Genomic DNA, 6,902 nt, shown 5'->3' on the forward strand with positions numbered 1-6,902 from the left:
AGAGTTTCTTCTCTCTCTCTCTCTCTCCCTTCCTCCCTCTCTCTCCCTTCCTCCCTCTCTCTCCCTCCCCTCCCTCCCCCTTCCTCTCTCTCTCTCTCTCTCTCTCTCTTTCTCTCTCTCTCTATCGCTTATTTCTAGCGAGAATGCTTTCTTGGCAATTTTGGCCGCTGTGTAAATAAGAGAAGAAAGAACATTATAGATAACATATAAGTTTTACAATAATAAGTTATATTAATCGTATATCACTCCAATTTATTATTATTCTTATATAATAGCAAAAATAATTTCAAAACACGATAATTTACGAGATATTGACATTTCCATGATTTTCCATGAATTATATATCACGTTCATAGAAGTGGTTTGCAAGATCTCGGCGTGGATGCGAGATCAGAATGTTAGAGATCTCACAATCGATTCTTTCTTCTTTTTTAAATAAGTGATATTGTAATAAACAGTTACAGGCCAAATATATTTTTATTTAATTATTGAAATTGTATGTGCATGGTATTTCTAAAAAATATTAAACCGACAATTGTAGCAAAAATAATTCGTAGTATGCGTCGATAGAAAATCAGTATTTTTATATATGAAATCTGTTTATTTTTAGAAAAAATCCGAAAAGAAATCATGTTTTTGTAATAATGTTACGTTTGATATCGATCAATACTTTCTGTTAAATGTTTCTTTTATAACTATCATCCAAATATATGAAAATTCTGATAATGAACCAAATCGCAAAAGTTATATAATTATAGAATGATGTCAATAATTTTATTCACAAATTAAAAAGCCTTTATATGTTGTGCAATATGCAAATAATTTTTTATTTATCTATTGAAGTGCTTCGATATTCTTCTTACAGTTATTAGAATACACGTTATTAAATTTTCCGGTGCTCGGAAATAGTTGCACATTTTGAACTGATTTTTGAATCGCCTTTTTTTTCCCATCGTCTATTATCGCTCGACGACTGAGCCGCGCGCGAATATGTATCTCAGGAGCATTACACTATAGGAAATATTATAATATGTTATATTATAATATGCTATATAATATGCTACGAATCTTCCAGCAAATTATCCTTTACTTTCCTTCTTACATAATTATAATTTTCTTTATTAAAGTAAACTTTCTATTAAAATACATACACACACACACACACACACACGTATGTGTGTGTGTGTGTGTGTGTGTATGTGTTAATTGTAATTTTTGGAATATATATAAGTAATTTTTTTGGTATACATAAACGAGGAATCACTCACTGAAGTGTACATAATGCATCTTTTTTGTTTGTACACATATTAAATGTATAAGACGGTGTTACTTTCGAGAACAATGTATAGTTATACATATATTTGCAAATGTATATCGTTCATTTCAGGAACATCTATAAATATATAATTTTCTAATATATGTATTATATCTGTTGAGTTGTGTTGCGTGAAATCGCTCTATAGAGCAACACACAACTCAATAGATATAATACATATACTAGAAACTATATTTTATAGATATTCCTGAAATGAACAATATACATTTGCAAATGTACATTGTCCCCGAAAATAACATCGTCTTATACAGTTAATACAAATATGTATAAATCGCTCTATAAAGCGATTTCAAGTGACTTTCCTGATTACGAATCGTAATTAAAAACGCGATTTATAGTATTTTAACTGTAGAACATTAAATATGTGATAAGTGATATACTGATGACATAGCTAGAAACATAATAAAAAGCACAGGCAATAAAAACGGAATCCTGTAAAAAATTTTTTGCATGATTATGTATGAACATATAAATATGTATAAACATACATAAATATATATATATAAACATATATAAATATTTATAAACATATATAAATATTATATTTATAAACATGTATAATTATATATAAGTCCCATTTTAATGTCCCCCCAACAACTTTCTTATTTTTGATCTTAGAAAAAAAGGTTTCAGACAAAAGTTGTATAGCTTTGAGATGTTATCATTAGTTTGACCTTGAATAGTTGCTTGAAGATTACCTTTAATTTCTTAAATGGAATTCTCTACTTTTTATTGCACATTCTTGTAGATTATCTCAAGAGGTTTCATTTTAGTAGACGTGATTTCTATTAGAAGTACAAATTAGTTCGGTCTGTTCAAAAATGCATTTATTTCAAAACAAAATGAATGAACAGATCAATTAAAGTATTGTCCATCGCTGTCTACTATTTTTTCCCATCTCTTAATTTTCGAATTCCATCTCGAAAAAATGACTCGTCTTTGGAGGCGATCCAATTTTGGAGCCAATTTTCTGCGAAAGAAGTAACGATGACTTGCTGCTTCGGAACAACCAGTAATCAGAAGGAACAATGTCCGGAGAATACGTGCGGTAAATCCCATTTGAGCTTTTCCAAATATGTTTTTACAACTTTAGCGACATGAGGCTGAACGTTGTCATGAAGAAGAATAACTTTATCATGTCTTTGTTCGTATTCCAGCCGTTTTTCTCGTAATGCACGATTCACGAAACGAATCAATTATAATCGATACCCGTAATGGAATCGTTAGGTTTCAGCAGCATAGTAAACAAGACCCTTTTGATCCCATCAGATACAGAGCATGATTTTCGAACCATGAATGTTCGGCCGTGGTGTTGATGTTGAGGTCGATGGCAACGATTGACCGGGCTTAACGTAGTATTTTTTCTTCTTGGGGTTGTCGTAGAATATCCATTTCTCATCTCCAGTCACAATCCGATGCAAAAAATCTTTTCTTTGAATCAAATGTTCGCAAGTGAAAAATCGCTTTTCAACGTCTCTCGGTTTTAATTCATAAGGCACCCAATTTCCTTGTTTTTGAATCATTCCCATGGCTCTTAATCATACAGAAATGGCTTGTTGATTTACCCCCAATGATTCTGCAAGCTCCTCTTGCATTTGATTCTGATCTTCTTCGAATAATGCCTCTAATTCTTTGTCTTCGAATTTTTTTGGCTGTCCAGAGCAAGGCTTGTCTTCAGCGATGAAATCTCCATCTTTGAAACGTCGAAACCATTCTCTACATGATTTATCAATTGGAGCAGTGTCACCATAAACTTCGACAAGCATTCGATGAGCTTCAGCCGCACTTTTCTTCCAATTAAAACAGAAAATCGAAACCTCCCGCAAATGCTGCTTGGTTAACACAAAATTCGACATTTCGAACACAGTAAAAATCAAGATTTTTGTATGAAACTCAAAGCGAATAAACTGAATATTATTAGCAGATGTTTATCCTCTCTGTCACTCAGCTGTCACTATGAACCATTCACAACAGCTGGAGCTTTAGGGATGGTTTTAGGAATGGACCGAATTATTTGTACTCCCAATAATAGATTGAAATTTCTTATTTTCTATTTCTATGGCTTGTGCTTTTTGTTTGCGTTCAGTGGACTCAACACTTGAGCACTTGCTGATCATCCGACCAGCATTTTAGATCTAGAAGAATACATCAATAGCAACGGATCCGCTCCACAACAGTTGAGTCCGCTGAACGCGATCATACGGTAGGGTCTTAAGTCGTAGAAAATTGACCAATTGATTATTTTTCTGATATTGAGCTGTGATTTTGTTAGTAATCTTGCTGCGTGCACAATAGATTCGTGATGGCACGGCCATGCGATCACCGTCCAAGCGTTTCCCGCGGTATGATTGCTTCGAGGACACTTGATCGAGAAAAATGAGATTTCCCTTTCCAAATTTTGTTTGAACAGACCTCAAATGCGGGCGAACGTGTTTTACAGTAGCCGAAAGGATCTCAACGGTAGCGCGGTAATACTTGTTTACAATGAGGCGAGACGCGTGCTGTCGTCGAGGCAGTTAAGACGACCATATATATAATCCATATAATAATCTGAGTATTTCAGATCGATTACACGCGACGCATGCACTTAATAATCGACATCTCGTGGATTGATCGATTCATTATCAATGTGATTACACGATATGACTAGACGCCGTAAACGATACCGAATGAATATCACCTACCTTAAAAGGGTTGACTTTCAATGTAACATACAAACATGAGTTCGTTAGTGTAACATAAAACGCGAATTGCTCTGATGCGATTTAATATCGTATTTAGTCGTTGCACTGAAAATCAACAAAGGTTAACATTTAAGTACGCAAGCTGAAAAACAATAAAATAAGTCATTCTTATTCAAAGATACAAAGAAGCTTGCATGAGATATAATTAGAAGGTAGCAGTTAAAGACACTTAAATCTAAATGTTTGATAAAGCACAGACTATACTTTAATTGGTAATATTGATAATTTAGACAGTGGCCTCACGTAGGAATCCTTGGCAGTCTTCACAGTTGCGGTACGCGCAATGCCATCGAGACCGGGATGAACCTCCTGGATCCGCCCCATTGCCCATTGAAGTGAGGCTAGGTTCGGCTGCCTTATGAGCATAAGTTGATTAGTTGACAGCTGAGTTCCCTTGTTAGCCATCCATTTGGTTCGGACTTGTAGAGAGTGAAGATATTCATTACTCCACCTGCGCCAAACATGCTGCCGGGTTTGCTCTACGCGTTGCCATCGCAGCAGCATATTGACATCGCTCAAGTCAACACAAGAAAGACCATTCAAAGTCGTGCCAACCAAGAAATGTCCCGGACTTAGGTATACTAGGTCGTTAGGATCGGCACTTAACGGTAAAAGGGGACGCGAATTGAGGGTAGCCTCTATTTCGTTTGCATTTCCTCAAAGGTCAAATGAGCCTTGCCCACGATCCGAGTCATGTGGCATTTGGCAGATTTTACGGCTGCCTCCCATAAACCTCCAAAATGAGGTGCATTAGGCGGGATGAAGCTCCATGAAATTTCCACTCGCGCAGAAAATCTTTAATCTCGGACTGGACTTGTTGATCATTATATATGTCGTATAATTCTTGAATTTGTCTATGAGCGCCCAGGAAAGTGGTCCCGTTATCCGAATACATGTGCGCGGTGTCTACCTCTACGCGAAATGAATCGCTTAAAAGCGGCAATAAAGGCTTCGGATGTAAGGTCACTCATTAATTCTAGGTGGACCGCCTTCGTGGTGGTTCACACAAAAAGCGAAACATACGCTTTGTGACTCCGCGCGTTTCGACGCTTTCCCTCACATAATAAGAGCGGTCCGGCATACTAGATGTATAAGCTTAAATCCGTTGTTTTTTAGTCAGAAAAACACATTTTTTTTTTCCTAGGAAGCAAAAACAAATTTATTCAAAGTACTTGTCCTCGCTAACTATACATTTTTCCCATCTTTCGGGCAATTTGTGTATACCATGCCAAAAAAATTCCTCATCTTTCGAGGCAAACCATTCATTAAGCCATTTTCGGACGTCTTCGAAGTGCCGCTCAGCGAGCGCGTGGCCCATCAACGAAAACAGGTGATAGGAAGGTGCCAGGTCTGGTGAGTAAGCGTCACCCATTAATGCCCATCTCAAATAGTGCAGTTTATGGCAATGTCAGTCAATGTTTCTATTACTGTGAATCATAGACGCGAATGTCTCTCTATCACGAAAGGACAACCATTGCTCCAACCAGTTGAATCGAATTTAGGGATCTCTATGATGGGTAAACGCATCCGATTGGACTGAACTATATTAATCGGCTGGTTTAATATTTAAGTTCATTGCTCGCTTCGAAAAGCGTTCACGTTGGGCATTTGTGAAGCTGATATTATACTATGGACTCTAGTTACGAAATGATGAAATTTATCCTCGAAAGCTTCACGCTCTCGAGCTCTTCCTCGTTATTTCTCCAATTGAGTTTGCACATCGTCGAAATTCTTCTACCAGGTGTAAGCTTAAATCCGCTGTTTTTTTACTCAGAAAAACACATTTTTTTTCCTAGGAAGCAAAAACAAATTTATTCACAGTACTTGCCCTCGCTAACTATATATTTTTCCCATCTTTCGGGCAATTTGTGTATACCACGCCAAAAAAATTCCTCATCTTTCGAGGCAAACCACTCATCAAGCCATTTTCGGACGTCTTCGTAAGAATCGAAGTGCCGCTCAGCGCGTGCCCATCGACGAAAACAGGTAATAGTCAGAAGATGCCAGGTCTGGTGAGTAAGCGGGATGGAGTAGCACTTCCCAGTTGAGTGTCTCCAAGTAGTTTTGGACCATTGTTGATGTGTGCGATGGTGCATTGTCGTGGAGGAAAAAATCAGCTTGTCATGTCTTTTCCGATAATGTGGCCTTTTATCACGCAGAGCACGATGCAATTTGATCAGTTGTTGGTGGTAGCGGTGAACATTAACAGTTTCACCAGGTTTTAACAGCTCGTAGTAGATGACACCCTCCTGATCCCACCAAACGCATCGTCTTCCGTCCGAAGCGATTTGGTCTTAAGGAAGACCAAATTGATGGTTGGGCGGGATCAATCCAAGATTTCTTGGGTTTAGGATTCTGAAAATAGATCCACTTTTCATCGCCTGTCACAATCCGATGCAGGAACGACTTTCTTTTTTGCCTGGCAAGCAGAATTTGGCATGTGTTTTGGCGTCGCTCCATCTGCCTATCGTTCAGTTCATGCGGCATTTTCCAATCTTTTGAACCTTCCCCATGGCATGTAGCCGCATGGAAATGGTTGCTGGAGAAACATGCAATTGCTCAGCAAGCATTTTTTGCGATTGGGTATCGTCCTCGTCCAAAAGAGCCTGCAATTGACAGTCCTCAATCTTCCTGGACCGATTTTCACGCTTCTTGTCACTCATGTCAAAATTGTCGTCATTGAACCGGCGAAACCAATCTTTGCACGTTGTTTCCGATAAAGCATTGTCACCATAGACCTCCACAAGCATTCGATGCGATTCGGCAGCCGATTTCTTCAAATTGAAACAGAAAAGCAAAGCTTCCCGCATATGCTTTTTTTT

Source organism: Atta cephalotes (assembly GCF_000143395.1).
Source record: "Atta cephalotes unplaced genomic scaffold scaffold00027, whole genome shotgun sequence".
In the NCBI taxonomy this organism is placed as follows: domain Eukaryota; kingdom Metazoa; phylum Arthropoda; class Insecta; order Hymenoptera; family Formicidae; genus Atta; species Atta cephalotes.